Here is a 24,225-nt window from a genome sequence, read left to right as displayed (position 1 = left end):
CGCGGTGGTAACAAACAAATATTTTCAGGGTCGTTGGTTAATATGCTAAACATTTCATACCGAGAGGCCCAGAATAGCGACCGGGAAAACCCTTGTCCCTTTTGGTCCCAAAGTAATGTCAGGTATTACGATTCCCGGGAGAATTCCTACGCCCCCTTCTGTCTCACTTAAATTATCGCCGTAATTACGGCGTATGCATCGTAAAACGCGGCCGCCCGGCACAATGCCGTCATGCTCGCGTAAGAGCCGTATACCGGGAGAAAAGTGTGCTTGTGATCACAACGCATTTCCTCGCCGTAGACGCGCGACTGGCGCGCGGCACAACGAATCCCCCCTTTTATCGCTCGCACTATCTCGCGCGGCGAATTACGTGAATTTTAATACAACCACTTCGCCCCCAATCTCTGACGATAACGTAAAAATGGTGGCCCACCCTTTCGGAAACGCGTCGCGCGGAACTGCACTGAACGAAGCGCGATAGAGAAAATCGCGCGTGAGACGATGAAACGCCCGCGTGAGCCGCGATTGTCGGCGTCACCACCTCCCAATGCGAAACATTTTCGTGTTTCGTGAGTTATAGGAAGTTCGTGTGGCGCTCCTTCTCCCCGTGCTGGCGCGCGGATAAATTATCCGTCGTGTCACGGATCTACATCACGTGTCTACTTTGTCCGCGTGTTGGTGGCTATCTCGTGTGATTCTTTCTCAACACGGGGTCCCCGGATCGCGTTTCGTAATCTCACGCGTGTACACGACCTTTCACCGTGTCTTCCTTCGGCAAGTGATTAATGGTACCGCCGCCGCCGCCGCCGCCGCCGCCGCCGCCGCCGCCTTATGGCCGGACGAGAAAGTGTTGCAACATTTTTGGATTCCATCCGCACAATTCCCTTCATAGAAAGAATTTAATTCTGCTTCGTGTCGCCCGAAGACAGTCGGACACGTCGAATCGCCTTATTCACGCCCATCTTTCGGCTATTTTAGTCGTGCGTTGGGGATGGAATCAAGTTCAATATGTACTTGAAAATCCGAGTAAAATCGAATAATCATTTCCGTTTAATCGTTTCATTTCCTTAGGTTCGACTAATAGTCATATCGAATCCCGATTAGTTAGTTTAGAATATTAAAATGCCTGCAAAATTTGAGTTTTTATCGTAAAGAATCGAAATCTTTTACAAGTAGTATTCAAATATGTTATCATAATATATAAGTTATAATGTATAAAATTGTAATAACAAGATATTTGTGTGTGTACACACATTATATATATTATGCTTCACACATTAAATTTCTAATAAAGTTCGAACATATTTGATCCAGGTTCGAGTCTATTTGGAAGTAACCCTCTTGTTTTTCGAGGTTCTCAGAGGGTTCGAACCCATTTCATCCAGGTTCAAGTATACTTGAAATATTGCTTTTATTTTTCGAGGTAATCATAGAGAGTTTAAAACTGCGCCAACAGATTCAAACCTATAAGATACTTAATCCCATCATTATCGTGTATTATGATAGCACGCGATCTAATCATGATAATTCAATATATGTCGTAGAAAGTAAAAAGTATTATAAGGGAAGTTACTAACGAAGTAAATCTCAAAACATTCGTATAGCTCTCTCCGTAAAAGGTAGCGAAAGAAAATGTTTTTTTTTTATGAATTGTAGATTCAGATAGCGATAGGAAAGGATATCGTGACTCCAGAAAGCCTGTCGCTGTCGCCTAGTCACGTGTTATAATTCTCGCCGTACGTCAAATTAATTCCATTGCTTTTAATTTGTCATTTTTCACGTGACATCTGGCGACGCAGATGAAGAATGACAAACACGCGAGGTACTGATTAAGTAAGAAACCGCAACGTTCGACTAACACCCCGACGCTCGTATTTATGGAAATATCGTGCACGAACAACTTTATTCCGATGAAATCTTGTGCGCGATCAATATATCTTAGGCGCTACGTAAAATGGAAATTTTAACGACGCATGTAGCGTAATGTATCACGTTTTCTCATCTAATACAGCGACAGCCGAATCGCACGTCGGAATCTTACATCGATCTACACATCTACAATTTACAGGATTCTGATTTCAGGATACGTCGCTTTTCGAGCGACGACGTTGGGAAAGTGCATATGCATGCACTTACACAACGACGATTATAACCGCGCGAGGACAAACGCGCGGAGAAACGCGCGCGGCAAAGAAAAACACAGGAAGAAGAAAGGCCGCAGAAGCGGCAGAAAGCGAGAAGCGTTGGTAAAACAGTGGCTGTGATTTTTTTATTATCTCAGCGGTGATTAAAGTAATGCGATTTCCATCCTTTCATCGAGGCAGAAGCGCAAATGAGCGACCGAGCATTGTTCGCGTTCACCCCCCGCGCGCGCGCGGGCTTAACAATCGTCGCTCCTCTCTTCTCTCTGTCTGCTCCGCGAAACCGAATAATCAATCCACTTCGCCGTGAAACGTTTTCCCCTTTGTATCGCGAAATATCCGTCTCTCGAGATCCTCGCGACGCGCGAGTAGCATTTCGCCAGCGATGCTAGTTCGCGGATCGCCCCCCGCTCGCCGCTTCGCGCCGAAAGAGAGCGAATAAAAGTGAAAAAGAGAGAGACGGACGCCGAGAGAGAGAGAGAGAGAGAGAGAGAGAGAGAGAGAGAGAGAGAGAGAGAGAGAGAGAGAGAGAGAGAGAGAGAGAGAGAGAGAGAGAGAGAGAGAGAATGAGTAAAGCCAAACGGCGGGAGAAAGGACGGGAAGGGCGGACTTCAAACAGCCGCTGCATAATGCATTCGACCGGGCTGGTAGTACGGCCGTTTCCTCACGCGTGCCCCTCGAAATAAAAAGCTTTCCCGTCAGCGCGGAGGGCCAACTTTCGCCATCGCGTCGCGTCAACGAACGGCAGTTCTCTCGGCGCGGCGCGGCGCGCACTTGGCGATGAAGTCGTCGTCGTCCTTCGTCGAGTGGACGAGTCGTTGACGGTGAATTATTTCTACGAGCGGCAGACGCGTAAAAAACCGCCCGGGAAATTTCAGCGGGATACTACTTGCGCCGGTGGCAGGATGGGTTCGACGAGCACGACGATCCGGATCCGCCAATGCGCTCGATAGACCGACGCTCGTTTGTAACGTTGCGTGCCTCACGCGTCGTGTAATCGCCGATAATTACATCGGAATGACGCGGCCGTTCTTACGCGGGTACGCCCGTGTTCGGCCGCAACGTATTATTCTATCGTTTGCATCGGCTGTGCGATACGTCGATACAGGCCGTGGCCGGCGGCCTCGATCGATGCACTCTCTCGTGCGAATGTTTTTCGCACGGTCACGACAGCCCAGTGATTTCGCATTGAAACCGAATTTCCGGCGGCTGCTCGTTACTGTGAGATACTAAGGCGTAGTACGCACTTCAGAACGTATTCGAGTTATTGAAATGCTGAGAACTTCGTGAGAAGTTGATATGTACACATTTTATTTCGTAATTTATTGTTATGATTCAAGAAATAGGAATTTCAAAATATGATCCTTTTTTTAATTACTTTAAGATTACTGTATGAATAGATTTCACAATTTGCTAGATCTGATCGAAAAAAAACAGTCTACTTTTACCTCGAAAAATCTCTATTTTGTATTTATTTAATTCAGTTTGTTGATAACAACATGTCGCAATTTTAAAAAATGTTTAGAAAAACTTGCGGAGAAAGATTTGACTGGTCAAAATTTTCTTAATAATTATAAAATAAACAGTCAAACGTGTCACCTCACAATTACAATCAATATTAAACGCGTAATCTCAGGAAACCACTCGGCGAAAAAATTTCTTAATCGCGGCTGTAAATCACTGCCTACGGCGTAAAGAGGAAACTTTTAAATCTACCTCCCACCATTTTTCTTAACGATTAACGCTATATCAGCAAACAAGGGCGGCTTCGAGCTAGAGTCTACGCGGGACATCCTGTTTTCCTTCGCGTTCTGAGGGTTGGTGTCGACGATAGGGGGTCGTGAGCTCGCGCATAATCTAATTTGCCGGCACTCGGCTATAGTGTTACCATTTGGCACCGATGTACGATGCCTCCGACACCCTTCCGCGTCTCCTACCTTCCTGTCTACCGAGGAGAGGAAGAGGGAGGGGAGTGGAGAACCTTGCTTCGACCCTTATATGCCGGCACCCCTCCCCTCGTGCTAACGCATTAATACGCGCGCTACGCATACAATACATACGTCCGAGTGAAGGAGGCCGCAATGTTGGCACCGTCATGTACCTATATGTATATTGTACCCATGTCTCACCCTTCGCCTCGTCGTAACAGACGTCCTTCCACCACCCTTTCTCTCTCTTCGTCTTTCACTCTCCCTCGCCCCTTTCTCTCCCTCCCGACTACCCTTGTCGCGTTGCGTATCGAGGTACGTACACGATTCTCGCATTACGTCGGTGACCTCCAAGCTTTGGTCACTTAGCAATTACTTAACGAGCTTCCAGACCGGGCCGCGTTTGTCGACTGTGCAAGGGCACGAGGCACACTCGAGGCCCCTTTTTTGCCGGAAGTAATATGTTTGCAGCTCGGAAGCTCCCCCTTCATTGTGGAATCAATGAGGAATGTCACGGGCTGTGGACGGAAATTCTTGCGGATTTGCAAGAGACGTAGGGAAAGGGTTTGAGAACAATCGCAAGGGACGCCGAGCAAGATTGATCATTTTTGCGGTATTTATGTGGTCTATTGAAGCTTGAGAAAAATTTTCAAGCATAATGGAATTAATTAATGAAAATATTCTGCTCAAAATATGTTGTATATGCGCACATCACACGCATTCTTCTTACCCCGACATAAAGTATTTATAATTTTCAGTATAATATTGAAAATTATAAGCTTCCTACAGGTATAATATTGAATATATTCAGTATAATATTGAAAAATAAGCTTCCTACAGGTATTAATTGAAATACATTTTTACAGAAGCATTTGTTTAAAATGTCATTTTCAATACAAATATTTTCTATAAACAAGCATCAAGATATTATCACAAGAAAAACTTAATATCGTTGGTGTCAGACGTAATGCAATTGACAAAGACACGACTGAGTGCGGAATATAATATTTTTCCGATATTAAATTATCGGAAGCCATTAAAATGTCACTTTTTCAGCAAGTATAAATAAGACTATCGTGACGAATGAGCGCTTGAAAATAAAATACGAATTCTAACAGTCGAGGAAGCTAAGGTATAAGACGAACGCCGATGAATAAATTATCAAGATATAGCTGATGTTCGATGACTTCGAGGTTCCGTGTGCGAAGATGCATTAATTAAGTAATTAATAAAAACTGGATTTCCTATCGCATCGCTCACTGACTGATGATAGGGGCAGTAGTTGCTTGAAACACGCTCAGCTTTTGCAATATTTGCGTACACGATATAAATAGCATTAGCCTCTTGTATCAATTAAAACCAATAAATAACTTTATCATATTAATACTATTTTCGTCTTGCAATACAAAAGTGTTATTAATAAGATAACGCAGCAAGCAATCAATTAATCCAATAAGATAGCAATAGGAATTTTATAAAATAATAACACGTAAATGTTTCGTAAAAGTCATCGAGATGACGTCTACAAGCTTATTTATTAACTGTTTATCATTCAATGTTTAGCCCTTTTTTCTACGGATCATTATTCACATTTTTACACGTAGAATCGCGTAGAGACCTCTATTAAACTAAAATCATAATTTCGTGCACGTCGGTTCGTATAAGGATTCGCGCTCGCTGCGCCGCAATAAAAAATCATTTTGATATTGCACTAAATGTCAATCGAAATGTTGCTTATCAACCCGCTCGGCTTCGTCTTCACGTATATGGCGACGGATGCGTCGATGGGGATCAATGTCGTCGTGGTTGGCTGAAAAAAAAAAGAAGAAATAGGAGTAATACATTTCAACTCTCTTACTGGCGGCACTAACCCTTCGGTAGAGCTCGATGTTATGGTTCGTTCGCCTCTGAGATGGCTCTCCCGTGTGTCCTGAGGGATCAACAGACATCCCTTACAAGCACCATTCACGAGCGTACAGCACATAAAAGCATTTGTAAATACGTACCATTAATATTAGAATGATATATCGGTCTAAGACGGTAAAGCATAAACTTCTTACTTCTCCTATTACGTATACGTAATGTAATAAATTGAAATACTCATATTTCACTTACTTACTAATAAAAATCTAATGTAAACTGTCGCATATGAAGTGATATCTCATAATCATTCCTCGATCTGAAATTGTAAAATAAAAGAAATTATGAAAGGTTAATGGCTTTAATAATTTTATTAAGTTATCTTTTCTCCTGTAATTCATATTTTTATCAATCTGTATATTTATAATGACTAGATTCTGCATTACTTTCTTTTTACGATGTATGCCACATTAAAAGAAAAAAAAAGTTTTTGTTTATTCTAAATAGTAATTTTGTAGTTTTGCTTTCGTGGCCCGCAATATATTATTTGTTACATTAACTTGAATACTATACTACTAGGCCCGTCTGGAAAACAGACACGATACATTTTGCATTCCTCAGAGACGGCAGTAACCCTTCGATAGAAGCCGACATTATGGCGGGTTTCGCCTCTCCCAAGATGGGTCTCCTGTGTGTCCTATGGGATTACTAGGCGCCCCTACCAGCCGCGCCGTTCGCGGATGTATTGAATATAAAAGCATCTAAGTAGATAGTTCGCTGGAATAACATACGAAGCCCAATGTCGCACGCCTCCTCGTGTATGGCAGAGAGGAACCCCATTTCGGATGTCTTCGACCCTACCAGTTCCGTGTAAACGAATAATAACCACGAATCGAGCCCCTCGACCCCCATTGCTATCTCTCGAAACCGAGAAAATATGTACACCATTTGGATTCTTTGCGAGACACGCATGAACTGTCGAAAGATTTTTGTGGGCTTCGTGTTGCAGAACCAACTACCAATTGGGAAGAATCATGCGGATGAGGATTTGTGGCCACATTCCGGTTCAGTGGATCGCTGAATTATTTTTCGGTTTCCTAGTTTTCACATAATAACATAATTTTCTAGTTTCCTTATAATAAGTTCAGTGTTGAAACTCAAATAATTTTCTTTGACCTGATATTATCATAAACATCTTATTCAAACTCTGTATTTCCAATTCCTACATCACAAGGTTAAAAATATTAATTAGAATTAAAATGACAATGCGACAAAATGGAGCGGTCTCACGGACCGGAGTGTGGCGAATTAAGGGCTCGAAAATAAGTCCGTATCTACAATAGGTGTAGTAAGCCTCAAGCCGTAAGAAATTGACCAATTACAGGCGAATGTGAGGAGAATAATCGACTGTGATTGGTCAATTTCTTACATCTTGAGGCTTACTACAGCTTACTCTATCTATTGTAGATCGGGCCTAAGTGTAACTAGCTAGGGTTAATATATATTCTGCGGATCGATTTTTAAGTGATTTATAAATGGTTTACATCTTGCGAGATCTGTTACATCTTCCATTCAATTATCTTTCTCGTCATTTGATATTTTTACATTTATAAGAAACGCGAATATACATGAAAAATAATACTCGTTACGATAATAGACCGTTAAGCGGAATTATGCGAGCACACGGTAACGCGGGGTTACGATCGTTTCCGCGCGAAAACCCACTTGCACGCTACGGTGAAAGTCCGCATTGTATCGCTGATATAATGCATTCGGTTATCATCGTTGATAAGTGGCATCCGTTACTGGCAGGGGTTTATGGCAATTTGAAACATTAATTGCAGATTAAACAGAGGTCGCAGGTACACAGTGCGGGGGTAATTATGCCGCGGTAATCTCCGGCCGGCCACTCGCGCGCTATGGCCACCTGCAGGTCTGAACGTCGCATGGGTTTCACCATTGCAACCCATCCGCAAGTTGATGCGATCGCACGGCCGTGTGCGCGCGCCATGATCCCTAAGCCTCGGCATTATGTGTATCAACCATAGCGATAACCTGTCACTCGTGCGTGATTGACAGTAAGCGCGTGCCGACGTAATGCGCATTGACATCTGCATCGGACACCGAAAGTAAAATCGTAAACTACACCGCGTATTTCGCCTTCGCCTATTACACCGTGGCACGAACACGGACTTCGTAGAAGTAGATGCGCCGCCGGCGCCGGCGCGGAGAATCGTGCACGTTTATATTGAAATTCTTTCTTCGCATGCACCGCCGAGTATAATCTCAATCTAAAAGCGGCGCAAAACTGTACCTTTAATAAAAAAGAGGAGCGTGTCAACGATAGCGGCGGTGGATATTACACAGCTACTAAACAACTCGCGCGGCATGCAAACTCACTCACGCGACTGTATCTTCTCGAAAAGTTCACAAGATTCTCTCATATCTAGGTATACGTATATTTTTACCGCACAGATTTTTATTGCGCAAGTAAATATATGAAAAAATATTCTATTTCTCGGCAAAAGGAAATGTTCAAGTGCTTGTTTACAGTATTTGCTCGTGGAATCTCGTGAGAGCTTCGAGAGGAAATTGCATATCTCTTTCTCCTCGTATCCCTCTTCTTGTTTTGCTTTTAATCGTCTAGGATCGAACGCGGTGCGGGCTGCGCGTAAGATTACAGAAACGAGGTGTCTCGAACAACATCTTGTATTAACGAATTCCATTATGGGAACAGTTATGGCAGTGCGCTATCGTTACTGATGAGCTCAGGGAGCTACGGCACGTACCACGACCTCCTGGCGACTTTCACGTTTACCTTCATCCTGCTAAAAGCTTCGAAGAGACTAACCTACCCAAAACTTTGCTCCTTTGAATTCCTGAAAGAGGGTCCAACTCACTAAAAAGCTGCGTTAATTAAATCAACGATTTCAATCGTTTGTATTCACCCTGCGAAGCGATTAATTTGACTTTTTTTCTATAAATGGCCGTAATTCTTCCTCTTTAGCAGAAATGAACTTTAAGAAATTGGTTTCTCTCTGCGATAAACGCGCCAGTCCCGTAAATGTTTGCGTATAATCCATTTTGACGCGAGTATCTGACTTATACCGGCGACTTAAGAAACCTCTGTTAAGAAATTCTAACGCAACGATTTCATTATTCAAAACGTAATCAAAACTTGCAAAATTTAATGATGCTTATGATGTCTGTGCATATAAATAGTACCCTGAAACCCCAAAGTAACCACGCTAATCCAAATAATAGAATAAGCATCGCGGAAACTTGGTCAATATTACGATCTATATGCAAATTGCGTCCCAGTAACTTCTAGAGCGCGCGGATAAATCATGTCTCGCGCAGGAATCTGTATTCCTTGTCGAGTTTACGGTTCGTATAAATGTAATAAAATCAGATCGTACCCGATAAAGGCTGTAAGAGCGGGCGCCAGATTAACCATACCGGTATAGTGGGGGAGTGTTCTCCTTCGTGATTCCAGAACACATTGCCCAGTCGTAGGAGGGAGGGCAAAGGCAGCCCTCCGCGCCGTGGAAGATAACATTTAGCCGAGGCCCCAGAAATATTCTAATCCGCCCTTTCTCGACGTTACGCGCCTCGTCCGGCGCCGTGGCAGCTGACGTCCTCACAAAAGTTCCGTCTCTCCGCCATACCCTCCCTCCCGCGCTCTCATCCCTTATTTTCTTCTTTCTCTATCCTGTCAGTCGAAACGCTATGCATCGAGCTACAGCCTGGCCGGGCCAGCTCTCTCTTTCTCTCTTTCTCTCTCTCTCTCTCTTTCTCCCTGTCTTTTCCTCTCTTTATCCGTCTTTCTCTCTCGAGCATGCTTTGCTGCGCAACAATGAGGGGATTTATTTTATAAACACGGGATATCCCCCGCGAGGCATTGTGCTGTCCAACGGGGAAGGAAAATGAGAGAAAACGTCGGATGCGGGCGGGGGAGAGAGTCAGAAGGGTGACGCGGAAGAGCTATGGCCGCCCGTGACTAACGTGCCACTTCACGGACTGCTTGCTTGTCTTTCATGAGCGGCTCTGATGGACCGCTCGAGAGCGTCCGCGTTCTAACCACCGGCCCAAAGGTAATCCCATTTCGGCGAGAGAGTCCCGCGACACGGAAAAGGCCGAGTTTTTTTGCGGCATGACAGAGTCTAAGGAATCACCTCTCGGGTTGAATTTTCACTAGACGCGTGATGAAAAGTCAAGAGCTGACACTACGCCTCTATTTACAAACCAAACGATAATAATCCATGGGGAAAAAAATCGGCTTAAATCTTTCTTTCGTTAAAATTCTTGATAAATAATTTCGTATAATGTTTGCTATCATTATTGAAGAAGTTTGTGCGAATAAATAATAAATTAATTATCTAATTATACTTTTCATGAAAGACCGAAAATCATTTATTTTATTGTGAGATCTATCTCGTATTCTTGCAACAAACTTGAATTTATTCTTTTTTTTTTTTATAAAATTAGAAAAATTGAAGAAAGAAATAAAAAATAGCAATAAAATTTGCTGTTATAATTTGGAGCATCAAATAATATTCCGCACAAATATTGCATCACGTAATAAAAATTATAAACAAACAATTACATTCAAAAAGATACAATAGCTGATACTTTCAAGTGTTTCTTATTTCAAAAAGGAGACTTTTATTCTTTGGAAATTATTATCCTCCTATCGGCATTCAATAGCTTCACATATTGACAGCGCCTATAGTCTCTTCATTTTTCCCAGCTTTTTCCTTCATTATGCCTCCGGTGTGACGTTCGTAATAAGACGAGATAGTTGACTGACACGGCCATGACCCAAATGCTCGACCTCGGCTGAGCTATCGCGATCACAGGTGCATGCACAAGGCTGGTTTAACGAGGCGGGTTATCGCGGAACAATTTTCTTTTGGCAAGTATCTCATTCATTTAAAGATTAGATCAAGTTTCGTCGGTCCTGTTACGGTCGTGTACGTGATCGATGGCTCGCGACGCGACGTTAAAACGTAAAATTTAATTCCGGTAATCGAGATTAAACCAACCGCTCGTGTTTTCTTCAAGCTTCGAATTAGAAAGAGGCAAGGAGCAAGTTAAACCGTCGTTAAAGTTAACTGACGTTAGAGAAGCAGGTGACGTCGTCGGATGAAACGCCGCCGCCGCCGCCGCCGCCGCCGCCGCCGCCGCCGTCGTTTTCTATACCAGGCTCTGGCTCCGGGAAACGAGCGGTACGTTACGTTCTACATGACATGTTTACGATCTCACGCGGACGACACTCCGCGAGATTGAGCATTCAGCTTTAGCGGGTTTAATCGTTGAACCACGGGAGTAATCCCGTTTCGTCTCCGTCCACGATCGCCGCTTCAAAATATCGCGCGCTGCGTGATGCAACCCTATTTCGCCCTGTGCCCGAGATGTTATCCCTTTTCCTTTCCAGCCGGCAGCTTTCCCGGGCGGGAACATTAAGCGGAGTTGATCGGCGCACTTCCGGCACGTGCCGAGCTGCAAACTGCTATGGTTCTCGGCACGTGCACAAGCTCGACGCGCATAAGCATTAGCCGTTAGTTTCCATTTCAACGTCTAATAATTTTCTCGCGAATTCCCAGTTTCGCAGACTTAATTAGGAAATGCAGGATTATGAAGATAGGAAAACAATTTAACAAAGGGATCTTATATAAATAGTAACTAACAATTTTCGTCGATGGAGTGATTGGAATATTTAGTCGATAAAATAAGAACGGATAAATGGAGAATAAAGCATAAATGTCGCGCGAATTGTAAATTTCATTTCACGTAGGATTTTGATGGAATCATAATTTTAATGAGATAACGTTAGAACTTTCCGCTAACAACACACGACGAACTTCTGCGAGTGACGTGAAAAGAAAAAGATTATTAACTTGTCCGGAGGAACTATGTTGGATCTCTCCATTTTCCATGTGCCAGCGGACACGCAAATGAAATCACACAGACGTGGGGCAATCAAAGTATCAAGGAATGCCCCGAAGGCACTGAGATATGACGCTCTATATATGTATCAGTATTGAAAACGCGCGTGCACTTGAGCTTATCTCACTAGCTTCACTGAACGTTACGTTTAAACTTAACGCGGTCGTATCTCTATAATAAGAATTTTGTTTTGTTGAATACTTCGTTATAATATTAAAAGAACAATTATTCTTATTTGTCACTAATTTTGTAAGAATTAACCCGAGACTTTATAAACTATAATCTATCGTCTTATTTTGTTTGCCATCGGCAGTACCATTAATTTAGCTATTTGCTTTCGGATGTCGAATGCTCTGCCAACCGCCGTCGTCGCTGATAATACTCAGCGTTCAAAATCTTAAGTTACGCGGAAGAACATAAATTCCTAAGCGAAGTTAAAATGAAAATTAAATAGCGAGTGCGCCGTAAAGTCGGAAGAACGGCCTGCTTGGTTATTAACTGTTCGAGGTAACTATTTGTCTTTCCGAAAGTCCCCGTGGAGTTCCAACTAGCGCCCGGAGTGCCCTTTCCCCCCTTTCCCATTTAGCTAATAAATATTGCAATTGCATTGAGCCGAAGGTACAGCGAGATAATGGCGTTCTTAGCCTCTTTCATTTTGCGCGTCTCGCTCTCCTCGACGCGCCGTATATCTCATCTTTCGATGACGCGGCAGGACGCGTGGCACGGAAACGCGTACCTACCTACCGCACGCGTTAAGATTAAAATCAAAAAGTGCCGGGTAGGCGGGGCGACGGGGGTCCCCTCGGATCGTTAATAATAATTACGAATTAACGTGCCCGCGCTAAAGCCGCGCCGGGGGATTGAAATCGCCGCAAATGTAAAGTTATGACGAGGATTTATAACGCCGCGAGCTTGGGTTTGGGGCGCGCTGCGCCGCGCGCCGCGCCGCGTTTCTACGAAGTGTAAATTGCTCGCGCGAGAAAGAAAGCCCCGCGCTTAAACAGGATAGCCGGGAATTATGTGAGCCGCGCGCGCGGTATTATGTAAAATTATGTTTCTTCACGGTGGCCGCTATGTACGTCTCGGAAAGGCGCGAGGACGGCCGACGAGCTTCTTCGTGGAAATCCGTATTCCGTATATACGCAAGCAACGCACGTGTGCCGCGCACCGTTAGAATGCGATCCTCCGTAACGATCTTACCGTGACAGTGGCGGTGGCTGAAAAATTTATCCGCGACGACTCGTGCAAACGCGACTACATCTCGGGAACACATCCCTCGTCGGTCGTCCCATCCGAGAGATCAGTGAAACGAAACGGCGACGCGCGCCTGGCTCTCGTCAGACACATTTCGCCTAACGTTCACAATTTCCAGGCGCGGCAACATTTTCCACGAACGTGCGACGGATGCTGGTGGATGGAGTTTACAGTTTTATGAAACCGGATTGTGGTAGCAGTTACCACTCGACACGCCCGGGAAACACTCCCGCGCGCTAGCGAGGGCCGACTCCTATACGTTCGCGTTCGTTGTAAGTTGTTGCCGCTAATACGATTAAAGAAGAAGCGCGGGGCAACATCCACCTGGCAATATAATCCCGCCGAGCTGAATTCAAGCGGCATTAAAACAGAGTCGCTCGTCGCTCGCATTCTCGGACGGCCTATATCTGCGATTACACGGCCCGCCGACTCTCTCTCTCTCTTTCTCTCTCTCTTTCTCGGTGGAGATAGAACCGATTATTCTACCGGCGCGGCGCGGCGAGGTGCGGCGCACCGGTTGCAGTCGAAAGTTCCGCCGTAACGTGACGACCGAACCCGACAGGACCGAAAGTTTTCGGCCCGAAACTCCTGCGGGCGACTCGCCCGCGCAAGTTTCGCGGAATTTCTCCACTTGTCCGTCGCGAGCACCTCGCCGTGATTCCATCTTCCGCGGATTTCTCCGGCCCGGCCGCGTATACGCCATCAATGACGAACGATCGCGCGTCGCGATCGTTATTTGTGCGCGCACGGGGTGTCGCCCGTGTATTTTCCCGCGTTTCGCGGGAAAATTTCAGCCAGCGGGAAACAAATTGATACTAGTCGCAATTTATGTTGACCGTAAACTACGGCTTTGATTCTCGCTGGAAGATTTGGCAAACATCGATATTTCTTGACAATAAAAACAGCGCGGGTGCTGATTTAATACGAATGTCGGATCGTACGAGCATCCCTGATTTATTTTACTTTCAATGGAATGAAAATAATTAATGCAACGACTTAGTACTAATAATAGTCACTTCTAATATTTGAAATATTCATCCACATCGTAATGACCTGCCGATAATTGTTTCAAATTGGTTAACTTTGTTATCATAAAATGTAATTAAATTGAATTAAGTTTCAATAAGATTAGATCAGATCAATCAAGTTCAATTTTCTTGGCCGCCTTCTCATTACGTTTTCATAATCTCGAATAACTCAAACATTAGAATTCTCTTACGACAGGTGGAATAGTCGTTGTTCTCTGCGAAATACGTTCGATCTGTCGTGTGTGTGACATAATATCTACCATTATTATAAAAGAGAAAAAAATGTTATAACAGGAACATGTACTGCATGCTAATATGAGAGCTTCAAGTAGAAGCATTTCGCTTAACGACATCATTTAACTCAACCGGACACGTCAAACAAAACATCCCTCGTTGCAAAACAGAAATGAAATTCTGAGTGATTTATATTCCAGCTATATTCGCTATCGGTTATATGCACCCTTCACTGAAATGTAAAATACGAATACGATCGACACCGGACGCATTTTTCACCATTTGTTCACATCCTGTCTGTGAATTTTTTAAACGCCCCCCAACGAGGATGCGCAATCTAAGGGCCGCCATCGGGCGTGAGCCAATATTATTTGACCTGACAGAGTCATCCAGCCGATAAAAAGCTCAGTCCGACATCGCGCTAGACGGACAGCTCCATCGATTTTCAAACCTGAATGTTTCATACGACCGCGCTTGGCTCTCTCTCTCTATCCGGCTAATCGATTTTTCCATGAAATTTCAAGTAGCCCGTAACAAATTAAGCTTTTTATACCGGGCGAGCTCGATGACACGCCGCCGCGCCGCCGCGTCGTACCCTTTTCCGGACGCGTCGCGGCCCACTCACCTGTACGTCACTTAATTGAATTATTAAGCCTACTCGGGTGCGAAGGATAGATGCTCGCGACCCGGCTAATTGCGGCCTCGTAAATAATGAGAACGATCTCTACTGGCACCGCAGTTCACCATCGGCCATCGAGGGGAGAGGTGCCACGTGGAGAGGCGGTGGGAGAGGCCAGAGAGAGGTCCGGAGCGTTGAGTGCCCCCTGAATAAACAAATACCGAAGCTTGCTCATTATTTACGACAATACCGCGTTGCGGACTCCGCTGCGGACGTTTGACGGACAGAGGGTCGGGTCGGGGTTATATATCCGGCTGCGGTATGAACATGGGAACGTCGTTGCGGTGCCGAGTCAGGGAGGGATGAGTTCCGGTCCAACTCTCGGGCTCTGGCGCGGCAAGGCGCGATGAATAACGAAAATATTCCGCGTCCGCCGCGAAGTTCCTCCCAGTCGCCGGCGTCCGTCTAACGCGCGGTTTTCAGCGCCGAGAAACGTGGCGCGCAAGTTTGTTTCCGCTGTCGACACGGAGAAGGATGCTGTTAAATCCTCGAAGGTTACCCGCAAAAAAGATCCCGGCATCCTCTCGCGTCCGCGTAAACTGGTTCGTAAATCATTCCCGCGGGCGTGACGCGGACGGATTAATTATTCTAAACTACAACGAGCGGACGATCCTTAAATCTTACTGCAGCTTAATTTTCAATACTGCCGCACGACTACCATAGCAAAATGAATACCGGCAAGAAATGCTAATTAATTGTATAATGTATAATATTAGCTACATTTTCCTGCTTCTCGCTTTCATAATGGATGAAAAACAAGTTTATATCCTACATTTCCTGCATGAAATTAACGGTAAAAGAGGATTACACAAACTTATATACGTAATATAATATTTTAATACGTTTGATAATTATTTCCCACAACGAGAATTAAATATCAGTAAGACATACATACAAATTCGTTACGTACTTTTTCCAAAAATAAAAATTTAGCGAGCGTAAACGTAATGCAATTTTACGCTATTAAACATTCACAAACAAATTTTTCTCGCACGCTGAAAACGCGGAAAATAGTTAATGGCGTCGGTCATATCAATTAAAAGAGATGTCGGATATCACAAAATAATTATTACACATAATGAAAGTCCGGAAACGTATCCGCCGCTGTTCGCGAACGAATGTCTGCGCCCGGTTACAACATTAGTACAATATTTATAATTATTTCTTCCGATTAAACTAGCATAAAGCCAAACTTCCAAACTCCCCCTCCATATTTTTCGCGAAAGTATCGGAATTTTTTAGCCCCCGGGTGAATATCGGGGTATTCCTGGAGTTCGCCGATATCTGATACCGAGGTACGGAAGGCAGACGAAAGCTGGCTGTGTGCTTTTTTTTGTTTTCACGAATAACGTGATATTATTTTACGTTCATTTACGCCGTCGCGGCTGTTTCCAACAAAACATAAATATGCGTTAAAGCAAACGAGACGCGCCGGTGCCGGGCAAAATATTAATTGAAAATTATTGATACTCCGGAGCGAACGCTCCGTTCCAGTGAACGCGAGGCACGTTAACATTATTTTTGTGCGCCACGTAATTACTGTTATTTATACTCGATTATATGCGTCCCTTTACTTCCTTTTACGGCGCTCGCGCATTATTGTTGTATCGGCCGAACGCAAGATACGCGAGAGGCGAGCTCGGTTATTATTTTTTTTTTGTTTTTGTTTTAATTCAATCGGATATAGCAGGACTAGCCGCAGGTTTCACGGGGCGAGAGAGCGAGAGACCGCTGGCCGTTATATGAATTACGAGAGTCATTAAAGGAACACGGGGTATCGATTAAAATATCGCGTGTCATATATTTTCCGCCCGACGGCGAAACAAGCAAGGATTCTCGTATTGGCCACCATCCCGCTAACACGCCGCGCCGGCCCGCGGCCGTAAAGACGATCGCGATCGACCTCGAAGGAAACGTATATTTCTATCACGCGTCCGCGACGGGCGCGACGCGGAAAAGCCCAGGCGCGTTGCAACCTCTCGGACGTAACCGAAACAGGCATCCGCCGGCGACTGTAAACACGGAAAGTCCATTAACAATTTTAGGATCGTATTTTTGCAGGGCGCCGCCGGAATACAGATGCGCGCGTCCGCCATCGCGCGCGAAATACGTCGATATAATGGATATAAATATATTTATATATGACACACTAGGGCGCCGGTGCGCGCGCGCCCCGATAAATCACGCGGCTGTTATATTAATTACGTACCGAATTGAAAGCGTGTTTACCAATGTTATACCTCGGAGAAAGTTCAGATTTGTATGCAACGATCGCCGTAATATTTACGTTCGCGTAAAAGAGTCACGGTGCGGTCTCGCTCCGCGCGTACTTGGCGTACGGAGACACTACCGTGTCTCTTGATCAAGGATGTACAGTTACACGTAGACGCGTGTAACGTGTAACCGACAGATTTGCGTATACGTACAATATGATGTTATAAATTCGCCAAGTTACAAGTGCCATATACCGTTTCAATCAAAAAATCAATTGTGACTAATGGGATCTTTTGGCCTGGTATCGTTTAAATTAGAGACGCTGCGCGAAGCCAAGCATGCTTGTACGCGCGCGCGCGCGTGTGTGCTTACATAGGTGCTACATATCGCGTATTCTCATAAAAACCGGCTCCGGGACGCTTAACGTGCGACGGACCGAAGACATTTGTTAGTCGACGTTGAGATTTACGAGTTACAACTTACTTTCGAGAACCCCCGGTCAGGACGCGCACCGCAGGTAGCGAGAGAAGTCAGGTGGCGCAGGATGGAGAAGGATGGACCCCCTTCACGTCTCCGAAGAGTCCGAAGCCATCCTCGTCGGTCATACGTATCTCTAACGACTCAATAATGAAACGTTGCCCCTCTCCCCGCCCATTTGTTTGCCGAAAGTACGCGACGAAATAATAATCGCGAAATTATATTGGAAATTTTTTACGTTCGACAATATTGTTACCGTTATTATTACCTGCAATAATTAATCGTAAAAACGGAACACACGGAATATATGTTTTATAAAATTATTTCTCTTGAATAATTCGCGAGATGACGCGTAATGTTGTATTACTCGCCTACGCGCGCGTAATTACATCACTTGCGTAATATCCACTGACATTTCCGGCATAGCATCGTAATAATCTCAGCCGGGACAGTATCGACAAGCACGCGATTATATAACGAGGGAGATATATAAGCGTTTCCCGTATCTAGCCCACCCTTTAAGCGCCGATTGCGATTGCCGTAACAGTACAAAGAGTAATTCGATTTGACCATTCGATTTGAGCCTCGAGAGCCACGCGAGTGTCGATAGCGATTGTCAATTGACAATGAGCCATTGTCAAGTCAATGCACGAAGCGAGATTAAATCTGATTCGAGACCGTTGCAGCTGGCAGCTTCAGCGATCTCGATCCCGCGATCCCGGCGATGAGGCGAATTCCATTGACCTCTTTTGCCCCCTCCCCCCCCCCCACACCGTCATTTACATTACATATCATATTGTCTCCGTCGACAATGATCTACAGATGACACGTGCGGCTATTTGCGGCATCGCAGCCGTTAAAATTTAGACAGCTTCTGTACCGGCGGCTTCGTCGAAAATTCAATTAAACATTATTCCACTACAATGCACCGCGCGTACAAGCCGCTGCTCGCGCGCGCGCGCGCGCACGCGAGATAATATATAATATTTAAAATTCTCTACAACGATTCGCGAATTGCGCGCATTGCAATTGCTAAAAGGTAAAAAATTAATTACGGATGACACGTGCGGTCACTTGCGGCGCGGGTCGTTAAAATTTTAAACAAAGCGCAGCTCTCGCAACAGCAGGGATTCAATTAAATATTATCATGCTACGGTGAACCGGTCGTTTATCATATTTGCGAGATAATACAACGTTTCGCGAATTCTACGCATCCGACGATCGCCCGAAGGCAGAAAGTTGATTACGCCTGTTGCCCGTTTGTAAATACAAAAGTACGTCGTTACCGTAAAAACCGCGATGAAAGCGCGGCCCCGCAATATTCGTGCAACAATACCGGGATAGTTACAAAGATCATCGTTTATTTGAAAATTTAAATGGCAATTACTATTTTTCTAAATTACCTTTTCGATTTCCAACGTGGAACGGAAAATTGCGAAAGTGCAATATGCGCAAAATTAGAAAAGATTTGTGCGCGAAGAATGAATTAGTATGTAATTGGCTACCGTCTACAAAAAATTCAAATACGTGACACATTATCGATAATAATATTCTCATACATGAGCGTATATTATATTTATTGTCACACATTCGTAACACTGCATGGCAAAAGGATTTCTTCGTATATTTTACCGAAAATATTTTTTTAATTAAGTTCCATAAGTTTAGGTCTTTCAACTTGTCAAATTTTTTGGAAACGGCAATTGTAAAACAAGGCCTGAATTTACAAAGAAGCGTCCATGCGATGAGAACAGAGAGATACGTGATCTGTCAAAATAAATCATCTGCACAAGTTGTATCAGTCGTGACGTTATACAAACAATCTCCCGATTAAGAAGTCGAGAGAAACGGGAGGGGAGGCTTTTTTAAATCATGACGAGTTCCAGCTGGAGGAAGAGACTTGTTGAAGGGGAATTCGTCGGCTACGTCGTCGCGCTCGTCATCAACGTCATCGAGTTTCCCCGAGGACTCCAAGAGAGAAAGAGAAACAACTCCCGTTTATGCGCGGCACACATGTACTTGACAACGAGCTGCATAAACCAAGGCTCGAAAGTAAATTAAAAGTTTCCGCGAGTCTTCCGCGAAACTTTCAACGGCTTTCACGGTATAACGCGCCGTCTGTGTCGCGTCTATGTATTTTTGAGGAACGCCGTTAAATTTAATCTCGTTCCTGTGAAATACGTCATACAGTGCGAACATCTTAAAACGGCGTTGATAACTTTTTTTTAAAAAACTTCATTGTATGACCGCTGTCAGCATTGTCAGAAACGGTAAAACCGCATTAATCATTAATTAATTACGCAATGTCCGTATAATGCGTCACAAAGCTATTGTGATGAGATACGAACGAGAATCCAGCTGTCCCATATTATTCACGAATAATATGGGACAGCTGGATTTCTGTTACGCAACTTGCTCCGCGCGGGGACATAAAGAGAAGTGGCATGTGCATCAACAACGCGTATTCGTCGTGAATGAATAGCCGATCATCGAAAAGCATCGTCCTTCATCCGAGAGGATCGCGCAACACTCAGGAAAATTCAACATAAGGTATCGAAGAAAGCGAGAGATCCGTTCTTGCGCCGGATCTCAAGGTACACCGCGGAATCTGAGGGCTGCAGCATCCTCCTCGCGGACGAGCTGCACGGCGAATGCACGTCAGCCACGAATTATATCCACACTCGCGTGGTATACTCCCGTGGAGAATCGTCTCGCGTTTTGCGGCGCATCGAAAAATAAATCTCCCTGGCGCGCGGCAATGGCCCAGGCCGCCTGTCGATACATCGCCATTATGTATGCAATATCTTTCAGCGGTTACACCGTGACCGAGAAACGATGAATGGGAGAGAGAGAAAAAAATCAGTGCGATATCCGCACAGATGGACCGTAATGTTCACGGACGCTTAGATAAACGGCAAGCGTGCTTGTGTAACGCGTACGGTTTATTTATAACGTGCGTCGCGTCGCAACGACGAATCCCGCGTCGTTGTGACAGAAACTGACTACTTTATCCGCAAGCCCGAAGTTGCATCAATTCACTTTGGAGCGCGCCGCGCTGCGGAGAAAACGCGGGGATCCGACGGAGGTATCCTTAGATTTAATGCTCATGGAACTATCCGTCGATACCGCTCACGGAGCTTATAATGCGATACTTAAGTTGGTAAATATCGGGTTTCCGCGGGGAAGCTCGCTCGGAGCGAACTTGCAAATGGTTGATTAGCGGAAAATGCTTTGACTTTATTATTAATTAATAGTTAGTGCCCATTATCGTATTTTCCTCCCTATCCTGCTCTACCGCGGGGCTTCCGCCTATCATACTTAACTTTAACTTTGTTAAATTACGAAAATAGCGAGTTGTATGGATTTTCGTGAAAAAATATCGATTGGACAGATTCGATGTTCGAAGGAAAAAGATCAAAATAGCCATTTTCGAAAGGGCGTTGCAACTGTAATGTAAATAACATGTAAATACCGATTACTTCTTATTTTACAGATATTACGCGTTTCTCTTTACCTTTTTTACCCTTTTACACGATATTGCATTCAATCGTGAAATCGCGATATACAGCTTATTGAAAATATTCGCTCTGTCAGGACGTTTCATAATATCGAAGTAACCGCGGCACGATCCACAAAGGTGAACCGGCATCCACGTTGCAGCAGCTGGGTCATTTGTCGGTGACGGCACCCACGGGAAATCACGTGATCGAGTCTCACTCTCTGTGTGATTGCCACTTTGTGGACGATCGATTCCTCGAAATGCCCACAATGCTCCATTTAATATGAGCCGAATGCTGCAGAGACGCAATTCAATATTAATACCGCCAGACTCGCCTTGTACATCTCCCGTATACGTCCGAGTGTACCAACTTGGTACAAGCGACATCGATAAATCTCGCCATCCCGGAAGACACGAGTCATCAAATATATCTATCTAATTTTAATATTTCACTACTTCTGCAGCGCGTTGCAGCATTCCCTCATTTTACGATACAATAAGTACATATATAGTATAGTATAGTATATCACCATTTAAAGAAAGACTCAAGCTTTCTGACATTAAAAAGAAACATGTCAATTGTTAAGAAGAACATGTCAATTGTTCTTCACATTACTGTATTTTAATTTATGTATCTCATACTTGCTGTGACGCGTGCGTACAAATTATTCTAAAAAGCTTGGCCTTAGAATACGATATTTGTCATGACGTATAACACGTACGTTGCGATATCCATTATTTTGGTCACTCTTTCGAAATCTTATCTCTATCCCGATGACAGCCAAACAGCTTGGGGAAAGAAATCTAAAGCCCGGTCTACATAATTCGCAGTTCGCGAAACGCAAGACACACGCACAGTCTTACACGCCAATCTAACCTCTCTGTGTACAGATGTGTCCAACTCATCGCAAATGCTTCTTATCGGAATGTCGGACTCGTTTCGAGCGCAGTCTTAGCGGATTTGGCGGTAAGTAGCAAAAAGCTCGGGGAAATTCGGGCCCCTTAGATGAATGAGCGATCTGACAGAAACGTATGTGAATCCCGAAACGCCGGACTTACTTCGAGAAGAGTAGTCGAGTAGTAATCGCGGAGCATACTCCGGAACATCAGACACGGGTCAGACGGCATATGGCGATGGGGAACAAAGTTTACCCTTCTGGATCAGGATACTCGAGGATGTGTATACGCGCTGTATATGTCGAAAGAGAGGAACGGGTGTAGATGAAAGAACGAAACTTCCGTCACCGTTCCCGCTGAAAGTGTCATTCAGCTTGTGATTGAAGTACCGAAGTCGGAAAATCCAAAGGTACTGGAGTCCACAAAACCCTTTAATACTTTTAAGAGAAAAATACCGAGGAAAATTACATTTTATTTATTAACTTTTTTCTTCTACAATAGCATAAAGTATACATCGCCATATTCCAATTAATTATCTAATAATTTGTAGAAAAATATTTTTCATATAATAAATTATTTAATTATCTAATTTTATAAAGGTAAATAACGTACAAAGAAAAGTTAAAATTTCAAAATAATATCCTCGTTTAAGTCTTCAATAATACACGTAATAATAACGGTAATTTATAGCTTTCAATTACTAAATACGGAAATTTTATTATTAACGAAATATAAATACTATACATCGCAATATCGCGCACCGTTATTATTTAAACATTTCATAATTTTAAACAAGAAATTGTGCGTTATTTAACTTTATAAAATTTGATAATTAAATAATTTATATGAAAAATATTTTTCTACAAATTATTAGATAATTACTTGGCGATGTACTTTATGCTATTGTTATAGGAGAGAAAACACGAGCAAGTTGATATTACTCCAATTTACTTTGCTGTGAATGACAGTTTCGCCAGTATTATTGCCGATTACATGAGCAAGTTATGATAAACTTCCTCACCTGTTATTACGAAGCATCCTAATCCCCTGCATTACTTTGACCCTATTTCTCGCGCACTTGCTAAGACAATCGTAACTTTACCAGTGCTTTCCTAATAATGGCAACACAGACTTCAGCTCGGTACGCTGAAGTACATGACGTTCGCGATGAATATTTCATCTTCACACCAAGTGCACTTGAAAACGCAAAATTATTTATGTATCTGGAAGATTAGACAGCGGCGAGTGCTTTTTGTAAGGTTTCGTCGTGAAGTAGGATGGAAAATAAATCAGCTTGCCGCGATGTTTAACGCCGACTGAAGGAATTGAATGATGAAAGTGGCAAACGCAAGTGAAATACTACGTACAAGTGTTCTTATATAACTGTGAAAAATAGCTGACTGTGATGATCAACAAACGAGAGATTCAACGTAAGAAAAATCACAAAAAAACATATACAAGTCTCGTATATATCGCCAGATAAAATCGAATAGTAGGGGAGACCGGGGCTCGTTGGCACAAGGGGCAAGTTGTCAATGCGTCCCGTTTATGTATTTATGGCGAAGAAACAATGGAAAAGTTATCACAAAATATCTCTTTTATGACATAGGTACTTTTCCCAAAGTTTTATTTAAATCAAACAAGTATTACAATAAAAAAAAGAGATAAATCTGATTCGAAAAATGCATGGCAAGTAAATTTTCGAACATTTCAAAATATCGTATTAATGTTCTTCAGCTTGAGAAGTAAATCAAAGTGACGGATTATTAGTTAAAAGAAAAGTTTCTGTTACTATACGACATGTTATTTTGAGGAACAACAGTAATTTATTGTAATATAAAATGACTGAAATCAAACGTATCTAGGGATGGGGTATGTTGGCTCATATTAAGGCACGCTTAGCTTGACCTGTTGTTGCCGCGCGCGTGAGACCTGTGTGAGTATGTGATTTGTTACCTACAATGCTGTGATAGAAACTATAGATATATATTTATATTAATATTTTTATATTGAAGAAAGCTACATCTAAAATAATTTACAATTGTTTTCCTGCAACAGCATTTTA

The 24,225-nt window shown here is 43.6% G+C and overlaps 1 long non-coding RNA gene across 2 annotated transcripts in view; it reads right to left on the bottom strand.

Moving 5' to 3' along the window:
* Nucleotides 1-5,585: 5,585 nt before the first annotated feature.
* LOC139773762 (uncharacterized) overlaps nt 5,586-24,225 on the bottom strand; it is a 35,421-nt gene continuing 16,781 nt past the window's right edge. The window contains exons 2-4 of one of the 2 annotated variants that reach the window (XR_011718421.1): nt 6,185-6,248; nt 5,941-6,020; nt 5,586-5,879 (exon numbers count right to left, since the gene is read on the bottom strand). This is a non-coding gene — a long non-coding RNA (uncharacterized lncRNA). The remainder of the gene's footprint in view (nt 5,880-5,940; nt 6,021-6,184; nt 6,249-24,225) is intronic. The other variant, XR_011718420.1, reaches the window with a different exon arrangement.

The sequence above is a fragment of the Temnothorax nylanderi genome, unplaced genomic scaffold (assembly GCF_030848795.1).
Source record: "Temnothorax nylanderi isolate EJ_2023f unplaced genomic scaffold, tnyl_v1.0 TNYL_tig0068_pilon, whole genome shotgun sequence".
Classification (NCBI taxonomy): Eukaryota; Metazoa; Arthropoda; class Insecta; order Hymenoptera; family Formicidae; genus Temnothorax; species Temnothorax nylanderi.
This window is presented reverse-complemented; position numbering and strand designations above follow the sequence as displayed.